Raw genomic sequence first — 13,916 nt, 5'->3', positions numbered from 1 at the left:
TGGATACATGATAATGATATACTACTAGAATAAACTCAAATCAGTGTCAGGAGAATTGAACGTAGGTGCTATCAATGTAAGAATATAAATTATATAATAGCCTTTAAAGGAATGCGGAGAACCGACCAGGGCTTCTGACCTAATGTCCAATCCTCACCTTCTCGTGGTGCACCCTGTTGGGTATCTACTTTGATACTGAACGAACGAGGATGGGCTGGCAATTTGGGATTTAGCCGACCAAATTGTATTCTTATTGGTTAAACCAAAATAAAAAATGATGGTACAACATGACAAAATTTCATGCCGGCTGGGGCGTCGCCCGGTTAAACAAGGCCCCCGTTGTTTTCGCCAGGGACCCAGGGCGAACAGCGAAAAGTCAGCTACTGGAACAAATCTGAAAACAAACCCCAACTCAACATCACCAGAGTTAAAGATCGGTACTATCAATGTAAGAAGCCTGAATGGCAAAGAAATGGAGCTAGCTGAGGAATTAGATAAGTACCAGATCGACATAATAGGGGTGACTGAAACAAAAAAGACCAAAACTGGTGAGATCTTTCTGAGCAATAAATACAAAATGTTATATTCAGGCAATAACAATCAAGGAAAAGAAGGAGTAGCCATAGTATTCAACACAAAATACGAGGCTAATCTTCTTGAATGGCAGTCAGTCTCAAGTAGAGTAATGTGGGCAAATATGAGAATGGGGAACTGGACAATGAGACTTATTTGTGCCTATGGTCCCACAGAAGGTTCTACTAAGGTAGAAGTGGAGGAATTTTTTGAGGCTTTAGAAAAAGCAACTGACACAATGAAAAAGGAAAAGTTGGTCCTTGTTGGGGATCTAAATAGTAGAGTAGGAAATGATTGTGAGACATACAAAAATATTTTGGGAAAATTTGGAGAAAAGAGCAAAGCTAATAATAATGGCAAATATCTGTTGGATTTCTGCTCAGGACATGGACTGGTTATTACTGACACCATGTTCCAACATAAAAATGTGCACAAATTCACATGGAGAGAAGAGGCTAGGAATAAGAAAAGTCTCATTGACTATGTTATTGTTGATAGTGATGTTTTCTCCCTGGTGCAGGACACCAGAGTGTACAGAGGATTTGAAATTGAAAGTGATCACTATTTAGTCTTGAGCAGGATAAAATTGAATTTCATATTGAAAAGAATAACATGTAAGAAAGTTTTAAAGCGAATAAAAGTTGAGCAGCTCTCAGATGTAAACTGTAGACTAAAATACAGAAATATTATTGAAAAGAAAATGAAAGAGTTTGAGAACAGGAATCAAACCTTGGAGATTCAGTGGCAAACTCTGAAGGAAACATTGATTGATTCTGCCAGAGAGGCATGTGGTGAGGTTGTATGCAAAGATAAAAAAATCAGAACTCCCTGGTGGACACAGGAAGTTAAAGAGGCAGTGAAGGAAAAGAAGAAAGCATATCAAAAGTTCCTGGCAAATAAGTCAGCTTTTACTCTTACAGAATACAGAGACAAATGTAAGAAAGCTAAGCAGTGTGTAAAACTAGCTAAACAAAAGTCATGGGAGGACTTTGGCAAGAATATAGAAAATAAATATCAAGAAGGTGGCAAAATATTCTGGAGGTTGTTGAAGAAGCTTAGGAATGGAGGAAAGTGTGCTGTAAAAGGAATTAGAGATGATAAAGGTGAAATGAAAACAGGAGAAAAAGATATCCTTGAAGTATGGAGTAATTACTTTGAAAAACTGCTAAATGAAACAAGCAGTGATGACAGCACAGTGATAAAAAACACTGACCAGGCATGCAGTCAGGAATACATATCCATACTTGAAGTAGAAAAAGCCATCAAAGGCTTGAAATTTGGAAAGACAGCAGGAGTAGATGATATTCGACCAGAAATGCTGAAGTATGGTGGTATAAGAGTCTTACAGTGGCTGCACTGCACAGTTCAGAAAGCCTGGACAGAGGGACGAATTCCCGATGATTGGAGTAGAGCTCTCATAGTACCCATATATAAAAAGGGAAATAAAACTGAATGTGAGAATTACAGAGGTATTTCCCTACTGAGTGTTCCTGGCAAGATTTATGCAAGTATACTTGAGAAACGGTTGAGAAGAATTGTGGAAGAAAAGCGTGGTGAAGAACAAGCTGGATTCAGGCCAAATAGAGGCTGTCAGGATCAGATCTTCACTTTACGACAAATAGTCGAGAAAGCATGGGAATGTAACAAAGATCTGTATTTAAGTTTTGTCGATTTGGAAAAGGCATATGACAAAGTGCCAAGAGAGAAGCTATTCAATACGCTGCAGTTATATGGTGTCAATGGGGCATTATATCAAGCAATACTTAGTCTTTATTTGAGTTGTGAGTCAGCAGTTAGAATTGAAGGAAGTACAGGAAGATGGTTTAATGTTAAATCTGGTGTGAGACAAGGATGTACATTATCCCCTCTGTTATTCATTATCTATATGGATCACATTATGAAGGAATGTGGTATTAAACCTGATATCAAAATTGGAGATGTTAATGTCAGCTCTTTGCTTTATGCGGATGATGTTATACTTCTAAATAAATCCAATACAAGTCTGCAAGATTCTCTGACTAAATTGAATAGCTGTTGTAATAGATATGGTATGAAGGTCAGCAATAAAAAGACAAAGACAATGAAAATAGGCAGAATCATTGAAAATGTCAACTGTGTTGTGAATGGAGAACCTGTGGAACAAGTAAAACATTTCAGCTACTTAGGCACAATTTTTAGTGAAGATGGTAAACTAAATATAGAAATAGACAACAGAATCAGCAAAGCTGGTATCGTGGGAAGTCAATTGAATAAATTCATATGGAATAAGAAAGAAATTAGTCGGAACACTAAATTAGCTGTATACAAGACTGTGTTCAAACCAATTTTAACTTTTGGATCTGAGAGCTGGGTCAGAAGTAAAACACTTGACCAAAGACTAGAGACCGCAGATATGAGAGTCCTGAGAAAGATTAGAGGTGTGAACAGATGGCATCAATGGCAATATCATATTAAAAATGAGGATATTAGGAAAGAACTTGACATTGTCAGCATCCAGGAATGCGTTAGCAGAGCTAATCTCAGATGGTATGGTCACTTAAATAGAATGGGAGAGGAAAGATTAGCAAAACAAGTGTTCTCTGCCAGGTTTGCAGGAAAACGACCCAGAGGAAGACCAAGATATAGGTGGATTGATACGGTACAAAGTGCCTTAGACGATAAAAATATAAGATCTGATAATGTTGGAGTCTTGACAAGTAACAGACTGATTTGGAGGAAAATTGTAGATAGGAAGTTAGTAATGATGTAATTTTTTCATGTAGTACTGTCATATCCTGTACACCCCTTGAGGGTACATGGCAGGAATTTGATGATGATGATGATGATGATGCTTATACATGGAAAATACCGGGTGATCCAAAAGTCACAGAAAAAATAAAAATTCAATAATTCGAAAAGCATAGACAGTAGCACGATGCAGTTTCAGAGAAATGCACAGAAAGACATGGGATTTTTTTTAATAACGAAAAATTTTATTGCCAGAATAGTTACATTTGTCACCGACAGGTGGAGGCGTAGCGGTCACGGAGCTGCTACCTGTCACTATTTAAACTGTGAGGTACGTAAATTTCAGATGTAGTGAATACTGAAGTTAAGCTTTCAGCATTTAATGTTTATTACTGAAGTTAAATGTTCTGCCAAGGTGAGGCATGTTGTCGTTACGAGATAAAGCACTTTTAGTTAAGCTGTATTATCAGAACTCCAAATGTGCAAGAGAGGCAAGCGCTCTATAGTATAACATTCATGCAGGATGGAGCACCTCCGCACATCACAGGTCCTGTCCAGCACCTGCTGCGATCGACATTTGGCGATGACCGTGTCCTCAGTCGCTCTTTCCCGCACGAATGGCCACCAAGATCTCCAGACCTTACACCTTGTGACTTTTGGTTATGTGGCTACTTGAAGTCAGGTGTACAGAGGTCGGCTGACGTCATTGGCCATGTTGAAAGAAGCTATTCGGCATCATGTGACAGGAATTACAGCTGAAACCTTCTTCGATGCTGTGCAGGGTGTCATGCCACTTCTGACGTCCATTCTCACGAATGACGGCCATCACATTGAACATTTGTAATCCTAGCTGCGTTGCGAACTGTGCTGCGCCACTGCACAAACTACTGACACAACTGAAGCGCCACCTGTCGGTGGCAAATGTAACTATTCTGGTAATAATATTTTTCATTATTAAAAAAAAAAAAATCCCATATCTTTCTGTGCATTTCTATGAAAACCACATCATTCTACTGTCTATACTTTTTGAATTATTGAATTTTTACTTTTTCTGTTACTTTTGGATCACCCGGAATATACCTGTCATTTTTTTGTTTTTATTACATAGCATGTAGCATAATTTCTATCACAAATCCCAGAAATTCAGGAATATTCCAGATACATCAAGTGAATCCAATAAAAGAGTTCACACAGTTCAGTGAAGGTATGTGTTGTGAGAAAATCTCACTGAAATGCTTCAAGCTGAACATGAAGAAAATCAATGATTCTTTCGAAAAAGATGATCTCAGTGAAGGAATCTTCATTGTACAACCTATCAAATAAGTACCTTTATTCCAGGATACATTAAGTAGCATATGGAAATGAAATATTAAAATTATTTTAGATAGTGTGCATTATGAACATCTTTGTATTAAATGTTAATAATATGTAGGCACTAGCTTGCTCCATGTACAGAATAATGTACCAGCATGGTATGGTTTATATTATGGTTGAAGTAACTGAGGTCAGTGTATATGTCTTAATTACATGTTCTCTGATAGCCAGTACCGTTGACAGGGTGTAGCATAGAGGCATCCTGCCTCATGGCGCCGCTTAATAAGGGTGTTCGTTCAGCCATATTGCAGTAGGCACCATATAACAGCAACAAGATATTTTACACTTCATGTAGATGCAATAGATTTATTGTTATTACATCACACCTCCAGGGAGTCCAAAGACTCATTGATGGAGGGCATCTGCTCTACAACTCTTCGTCTCACTACTCCAACCTTCATCATCTAACACTAACGCCATCTACTGCTGCCTACCACCACCACAAGTACTTTCACAGACAATCACAGACATCCATGCCCACAGCGGGATTCGAACCCACTTTTGGCTGGAGAGCAGATATGCTAACCACTCGGCCAATCAGGCCGGCATTATTTGAAGATTTAAAAATCCTCTCAACAATAATACAAGAAAAAACCGGTCCTCACCAAATTTTATCATATATATATATATAAAACCAAAATCTTGTAGATATACAGGGTGTTCGGGATAAATTTGACAGTTTCGTAAGGAAAAAGAAAATCTTCTTTGTATCTATTAAATTTAATGAATTGACAAAAAAACATTACAGGCAGAGTTAATTACAATACTATCAACAAGATTTACTCAAAATAACCACCATTAGCATCGATCACAGCTTCAATTCTGCTTCGGAACCTCGAACAAGCTGATGCTACAGTCTCCCTGGGAAGGGCCGCAAAAACTGTTTTAATTTTATCCATTAACTGGGCTTTTGTATTACTGGAAGTGCGATTGGTGTCTTTTTCAACTGCGCCCCATACAAAATAATCCATGGGGTTAAGGTCTGGGGAGTTTGGAGGCCAAACATTTGGACTGGTGAAGTCGTAGAAATTTTCAGACAACCATTTTTGACTTTTCCCAGAGGTGTGGCAAGGGGCCGAATCCTGCTGCCATACATACGGCCTACCATTGGCTACCCTTGTTATCCAGGGCTTGACTACAGTTAGCAACTCCACGAACAAAGCCCAAATTCCAATGCCAGGGTTCTTCAACACCTGTTCCTGCAGATTTGCGAGGAATTCTGCTGTACGAACGCAATCAGATCGTCTGCTAGGGATCTTTCTTCTTGCTACATCCTCGTAGTCACCATTGCAAGTCTCTAGTTCATGCCTGATTGTTTTTACTGTATTCAGGGAGCATTGGGCAGCAGTCGTAATATCCTTATTTTGATGGCGGGCACGAATCATCATGATACAAGTTATTCTCTTCCATGATTCAGGTGGGTTCCAGCTATCCATCCTTTCTGACATCTTGTATATGAATGAAGAAGGGTCCAAACTTTTAAATGAAGAGAAGTGTGTGTTAATACATGTAACTTACGGAAAAATATAATTAATTATAAATATGTCAAATTTATCCCGAACACCCTGTATATCTCAACGTAACCACCACCCTAATGACAGTGTTAACAATTCCTGTTAGGCATAGCAAGTGCAGAAAATTTTTTTTCCAAGCTTAAACTGATAAATTATTTGCGAACAGCAATAACCCAAGAAAGATTGGTTGGTCTAGCAACTATATTGAATAGAGGCGGACATAGCTTATAATTTAAATTTAGAAGAGCTTAAAAAGTTTTATTGTGCAGTTGATAGCAATTGTTATTATTATTACTATTACTACGGGCGACTCCAGGGAGTCCTTAGACTCATCGAGGGAGGCCCTAAACATCATGTCCACACAACTATACGACATTCTCACAGTATCTATCATACCTTGCCTTGAACTCACTCACCGTCACAGCACCCACAACAGACTCTGGCAGCTTATTCTACTCATTTACCACTCTAAAAGTAAAGAACCCAGCTCTAAAACCCTTGCTAACCACACTCTTGCCCAGCTTCCATAGGTGTCCCCTAAAATATTCTCTGAATTAATCCTATAGAAACCCTTTAGCAATTTGAATGTCTCAATCATATCTCCCCTTTTCTGCATATCAACTAATTTCTGCAACCCAAAAATTTTCAACCTGTTCTCATATGGTTCATTCCATAGCCCTGCTATCATCTTAGTCACTCGCCTCTGGATCCTCTCCACCTCTTCCCCCATCAAGAAGGAACCCAGGTGACCAAATCTGGGCACAATAGTTGAGATAAAGTCTTATCAAGGCTCGGTACAGAGGTACAATAACTTGCTTGTCTCTGCTCGTCAAGGTATTTTTCAACAACCAAGTGAGTTGATGAGCTGATTTAGCTACTTTTGCAATGTGCCCCCTAAACTACATCTTCCTATCCACTAACACTCCCAAGTCCCTGGCCTCATCAATCTCCTGGAGTACAGTTCCACCAATGTGGTATACTGCTGCTAATCTTTTCACCCCAAAATGCATAACCTTACATTTTGTCACATTAAATTGACATCCATTCTCCTTAGCCCAGAACTCCAATCTATCCAAGTCGTCCTGCAAGATTTTGACATTTTCTATATTCACTATTGCCCTACCCAACTTTGCATCATCAGCGAACAAATGAACTGTTCCTCTTAGATCCTTCCCTATATCGTTAATGAACAAATTAAACAGCAGTGGTCCAAGAACAGAACCCTGCAGCACACCACTAGTCACAGGCCGTCTTTTGGATTCTACTTCTGAATAAACTACTCTTTGATATCTCTCCATCAACCACCCACCTATCCATCTCACCAACCCTATATCCATTCCTATTGTAGTTTAAAACTTGAGCAAGTTACTGAGGCATGATCTACCCTTCACAAAGCCATGCTGTCCCCCATACAGTATCTCATTTTCAATCCATTCCTGTATTTTTCCCTTGACTACTTTCTCCAAGACCTTGACAACGACTCCTGATATGCTGATCGGTCGGTAATTTGCAACTGTAGTCTTGGATCCTCCTTTATGCAGTGGAACTATTTTCCCCTCTTTCCACACCTTCGGGACTAAACGAGACCTGAGACTCAGATTAAACAACATGGTCAAGGGCACAGATAATTCTTTAGCATGCAAGACCCATGCCGGTATACCATCCAATCCCACAGATGTATTCACATTAAGGTTCTGTAATAGACTATTCACTTCCACTTCATTTATCACAATTCCCGTATAAACTAATGGTTCCTTCATTTTTCAATGTCACCACCTGGATGATATACTTTTGCAAAGTGCTCGCTCAGTAACTCCACTATATTGACTGATTCAGTGACCTCCTTACCATCGTCATTCCTTAAAATCATTTTGCCGTGTACAGTTTTTTTTTTTTTTTTTTTGCTTGCAGCATATTGAAAGAACTGTTTGGGATTCTCTTCAGCTTGCATAGCTAGTTTCCTTTCATAATCCACTTTTGCTTTTTTTACCACACTCGTTACCCTTCTGGCCTGCACTTTATACCATTCGTGTATCTGCAGGTCACCTCTTTCTTTAAATTCCCTCCACAGTTGTTTCTTTCTTTGCAGCTCAAGCTTAATGGTGTTATTCATCCATTTAACCCCTACTTGTTTTACTATTCAGACACTAAGTATACAGTCAGCCATAACCTCCTATAAATGCTCCTTGACCACTTCCCATGCTCTATCGACATCCAGCCCTTGCAGTTGTACATGCCATGGCACTGATACAAGCAATCTCCTAAGCTTTTCATACTTGCCAGCACGGTAATTCCACATATACCCTTTCTTAATCAAAAATTCCACACGTTTAGCCACCTCACAGGTCATAGTGACCTTATGATCACTCTCACCAATAGGTGGCAACATTATCATATTCATTACAGTCAAATTCTCAGATGCTATTGCCAGGTCAAGCACTCTCAAACCCTAGTATTTTCAATTACATGCTGTCTCAGATAGTTATCCCTTAATAATTGAATAAAATCCAGTTCCTTCCTCACATATCCTCTCCTCCTTCCAATCAATGTTACCATAGTTGAAATCCCCAATAATAATTACCCTCCTACCACTCATTGCTTCTATTTGCTTATGCATACTATCTCCACCATCTATTCCATCACCTGGTCTATAGCAGCACCCAACTGTATATTTTATTCTGCCAGTCTCAATCTCACATCAAATAGCCTCAAATGAGCTCTTTTCACTATCCTGCAATACAACTTCAATTCTCCTTGGCTGCAGTTCATCATCATCAATAACACTCTTCTCCCCATTTTATTCTCTCTGTCACTCCTAAACATATTATAACCTACACATTCTATCCCACTAACTATATCATCATCCATCAGCCATGTTTCACTAATGCCAATAACCTGTGGCCAGGAAGAGCCAATCCAGGCCAAAAATTCTTCCTTCTTGTTCCTAATACTCCTGGCATTAGTATACATGAAATGCAGAGGTCCCTTTGTCCCACCCCTATCTTGATGCGTTATTCTAACTATCCCATTCCGATTTCTTGTCCTAGTACTGGCTCAGGGTACATTATATACATTCTGACACTCAACTGTCTCACTGATGCCTGCATATCCACTTACCCCCCCTCCTTGGTGGTTCTAGTTTCCCTGGTTCTGCACATCCATTTTCACTTCATTCAGCAAACACTTTTTCCAGTCTCCACACACCAAATCCATTCAAATGCAGGCTATCCATCTTGTATAAATCCTTTCGCCCATCAAACTCATTCCACACATCCACGAATTCCACACCACACCATCTGCATAACCTGCGCATAATGTCATTTGCAATTATGGCCCTCCTCCTAAACTCTTCTCTGTCATAACACGGCAACAGACTCATCATTCTAACTCTGTCACTCTTTTCTTTCACTACCTTTAACAATACTTTCAAGTCCTAGTATGTAATATTGTAATATTATTAAGTAATTATTTTGCATTAATGTTTCTCTTATAATAAAAACAAAATAGCATTTGGAGATTTTCTTATATTTTTGTCTTATAATCCACCAGGGACAATATTTAATTATTTGTCTAAGGGCTCAATCTAATCTGGTGATGGCCCTGCTGATAACATACCTGTTTTGCAAATGAAAAATAACTAATTTTCTGGAAGGAAAAAACCCAGCCACCTCATATGACACCAATTAACTCAACTTCTGTTGAGAAGCATTTTAATCAGGCTCACAGCAAGCATATACATTGTGAATGGTTTGAAAGCTATTATGAATTGCTGATTTCAGTAATTCTATTGTTTGCTATATATGTTCACTGACATTTTGTTTGGTGATCTACAAAACACATTTTCAAAGGTCTCAGATGCATAACAGCCAGTGAAATAAAGGGTAGGGGGGGGTTTGTCTGACTCCCTACCAATCCACCTTCTTACAACCTTCAAGCTGTCAGAGCCAAATGAGGAGATTCATACATGAACTAGATGAAAACAGAATTCATGGATTACACAAATCATTCACTTCAGGATCAGACCATTTCTGAAGCATTGGCAGATAACGGTGTTGTCGTCAGTCAAATCTATTAAGTCCCTCTTATTAAGCCCATAACACATTTCCAAAATGATTGCTGCAATAATAAGCTGCATATTTCACAGGAGAAAAACTGAGGTTTTGCACTATTCTGCATTTCTGAAGCACATTTTCACAACTACCCAAATTTTGATCAAACAACTTATTCATGAACTTCAGAAAGAAGAAGAGACATAAATACAACTCTTCTGCAAATCCAAGCCAGACTTTGATATTCCCAATTCTGCAGACTCGATACTGATTTTGTCAGTGAACACTCAATTGACATAAGGAGCCAATCCATGATTCCATTTTTTCTTTATGTGAATCCCACCCAATGGCTGTTAACTAGTATATTCGCATTACCACCATGGGTGGGGAGAGTTTAATAATCGGAAAGCTTTGCACCAGGACCAAAATCGAACTTTTTTTTCCCTAACCACTTCATGGTCTCCAAATAAGCAGAGTGGTGATATCACCAAGCAATGAAATTTATCTACACCTAATGTTTGCTGTTTTTTTTTGTTCATAGAGAATCCTTTCTACCATCTGTCACAAATAACCTCTTTCCAAAGCAGAGTATGATGGAGGATCCTTGTCAATACAACCCTGGAATTCCTGGGAAAAGATTTACTAGTCATTTGGCATTTATATAGCCAGTTATTTACCTCTCTTCAACTATAAAAGGACTTATCAGATATACTGTTTACTTAAAATGAAACAAATAAACATACCTATATATGTATCACAATGCAGGATTAATCTTTGCCAAGCCAAATAATTCCTGCAAACAGTACTTATAATTCAGATATATTTAATATATGAAATAAATTTTAGTAATGATATTTACATATCATTACTAAATGTTTGATTGATTAGTTCCTAACAATAAAATATTTATTGCATTTAAAGCAGAAAATGGCTATGTATGCAACAAAAGAATAACTTTCTATTTTCTAGTTTACCAGACAAGAAATACAGTATTGCAGAGTGAACATTTAAAAATTAGTATTTGTAATGATATCCAAGATGAGGACACTAAGAAACAGCAGCAGATTCATCTGCCTACCTTATTTTGAAAATCCTACAATGTATCAATCTTAAACTGCACTGCCTATGAGATCACTTTAAAAGGCATCTTAATTCTATAATCAAAGCATTATAGTTGCATGTATCAATCCATAATGAATGTAATGCAAATTAAGAAACCACCATCATATTTTGTGACTTCTAGAGAATTTACAAATTCCAGAGAATTTACAGAATGTCCAATTCTTTGAAGGAGTCTCATATAAAGATATAATTATTGCCAGGTAAATGTGATGTATTTGAAATTCATTTGTTTCAATGGATGTAATTCTATGATAACACTAACAATTCTGCATTCTTTCTTCTATGTTGAAGATTGTTTTTTGGATATTTTAATGTAAGCGGTTAGATGTAATATAGATCTCCGGCTCAGGAGATAAGCTTTAAAAAATGTGCCTCACAATACTCCCACTTCTGTGTATTTCCTTCACTGTCCTCCTGTAACATAAAAACTATTTCATCCTTATTGGATGATAGTGAAAATGTAATTCTCTAAGGGTATCTAAATGGAACTTGACAACCAACAACAAAAATGACACTTAACTTTGAGAATTTTTGGAAACAGCATAAACTCAATAAAAATGTACTGCTATATGTTTGCTTTTTTCATCAGTTGCACGCACTAAACATGAACATTTTAAAATAAATTATCAACACTAAAATAAATATCAATAAATGATGAAATGCACCTAACTGCTGAATATCCAAACTGGCACATCACTTTCAATGTCTTAGGCCAACTGCAATACCAAAAAAGGGACAGCTAAAAATCTACTAAAGCACATGGGATGCTCTATGATGAGGATAATGTTTAAATGTTATTCCTATACAGCAGAGCCACATCTCCACACTAGAAGGTATTTACGAAAGTATAGCAGTAAAGCAAGATTTTAACATTACACAAAACTCTCAGATGAGAGTAAAAGTTGTGACATACAGAACGTGTATTTTTCGCGATATATTTATGAACAACATATAGCGAGCTCTACCAATAAAAGTTTCACACACACAAAAAAAAAAAAAAAAAAAATAATAATAATCAAATACATCCTGGAGGATATACGTTCCTCGAAAGTGATCAACTATGTATTTTTTACTATATTTTCTGATTATACATCGTGTCTGTTCAAGGTGAAACAGTAAACCTACCATATTATAGTTAATTCCCTGAATATTACACTGCAGTTTCATTGAGCAATATTTTTTTTTTAAAGAATGCGGTTTAGTAGTAAAGATTAGCTGCATAATCAGAATGTACTGTTCTGAAAAACTGTTCGTATATTTTCACAATCATTTCTCATGTTCCTCACTTTTCAAGAATTACTACAAAAATTAACAGTGAAGTAGTTTCCGTGGCTGACCAAGAGAAACATTTTTAACCCGCTTTCACACATTTCAATGACAGTCAAAACACTACGTAACCTCTCGGCAGATACAGTAAACCGCATTTACTAAACAACAAATAAATTTTAAAGTGTCAACATGTTACAAAGCGTACTTAGTGTATCCTTAACTGCAGATAATTATTTAAAAATAATAGTCTAAAGGTAAAAATCTGCCAACAGCTGCACTATTATATCAAAAATTAAACTTAGCAAGAATATAAATTAAAAGTTATAGAAACCGCCACTAGAGGTCACTTACATTTGTGTTAGCAAACGTAAGTGACCTAACTACAATACAGCTGAACTAGAATGATGTAGATTTGGTTGCATAGATACTTTACATTTTATACATTTGTAAGCTTTCAAGTTGGTATAATAAATAAAAATATTATTCTATAGCGTCTTTTATTATTATAAGAAATTTCGCTTATAATAATAAAATTATTATTATTATTATTATTATTATTATTATTATTATTATTATTATTATTATTATTATTATTATTATCTGAGACCTCCAAGAGTCAAAACATCAGGAAGACTATACATCATCCAATCAGCTGTTGTTCATTCCCTTAAAAAATTAAAGATGCCAATAAATTATATTCTTGGTTTAATCATTTATCCAAGTATAAGCAAACAATGTTTGCACGTGAAGTATCTTCACGACTGGGCTTCTTGTATACAGAGGCTAATAATTTCACATAAATTGCCTTAGTGTCCCATAATGCAAAGCGCATTATGGGACGCAATAATGCAATGCTTTATGGGAAGGCCACTGACCAGCTTCAACCTTTATTGAGGTCTCATCAGTGGGAGCCAGACTCAGAAAGATACAAGATTCAAGTAATGCAGAATTCATACAGTATATTTCCCATATACATAGTAAAAAGGGATCACACATTATTAAATACTCTAGATTAGACATAGATGTTGAAAGTTTTTCACTTAGTTTTACTATAAATTAAAGATGCATCCGAAAGGGTGTGTGCTTTTCATTATGGGATACTAAGGCAAAGGATGTAAAGTCATTAGCCTCTATATAAAAGCAGCCAGGATGTGAAGATACTATACACGTGTACATTGTTTGCTTACACTTGGATAAATTATTAAACCAATAATATAATTTCTTGGCATCTTTAATTTATAGTATAAACAAGTGAAAAAAAAAAACTTTCAACCTCAGTCTCTAATCC

General features: G+C 37.0%; 1 protein-coding gene across 1 annotated transcript in view; it reads right to left on the bottom strand.

Annotated features, from left to right (window-relative positions):
* Positions 1 to 12,681, bottom strand: part of LOC150097591 (protein FAM89A-like) — a 40,228-nt gene extending 27,547 nt beyond the window's left edge. Inside the window, exon 1 of the mRNA XM_090407461.1 lies at positions 12,485 to 12,681. The gene's annotated coding sequence lies outside the window, so the exon portion shown is untranslated. The remainder of the gene's footprint in view (positions 1 to 12,484) is intronic.
* Positions 12,682 to 13,916: the final 1,235 nt, after the last annotated feature.

This window comes from Typopeltis vanoorti, chromosome 17 (genome assembly GCF_054136105.1).
Source record: "Typopeltis vanoorti isolate ZY-2024b chromosome 17, IOZ_Tvanoo_1.0, whole genome shotgun sequence".
NCBI classification, from domain to species: Eukaryota; Metazoa; Arthropoda; class Arachnida; order Uropygi; family Thelyphonidae; genus Typopeltis; species Typopeltis vanoorti.
This window is presented reverse-complemented; position numbering and strand designations above follow the sequence as displayed.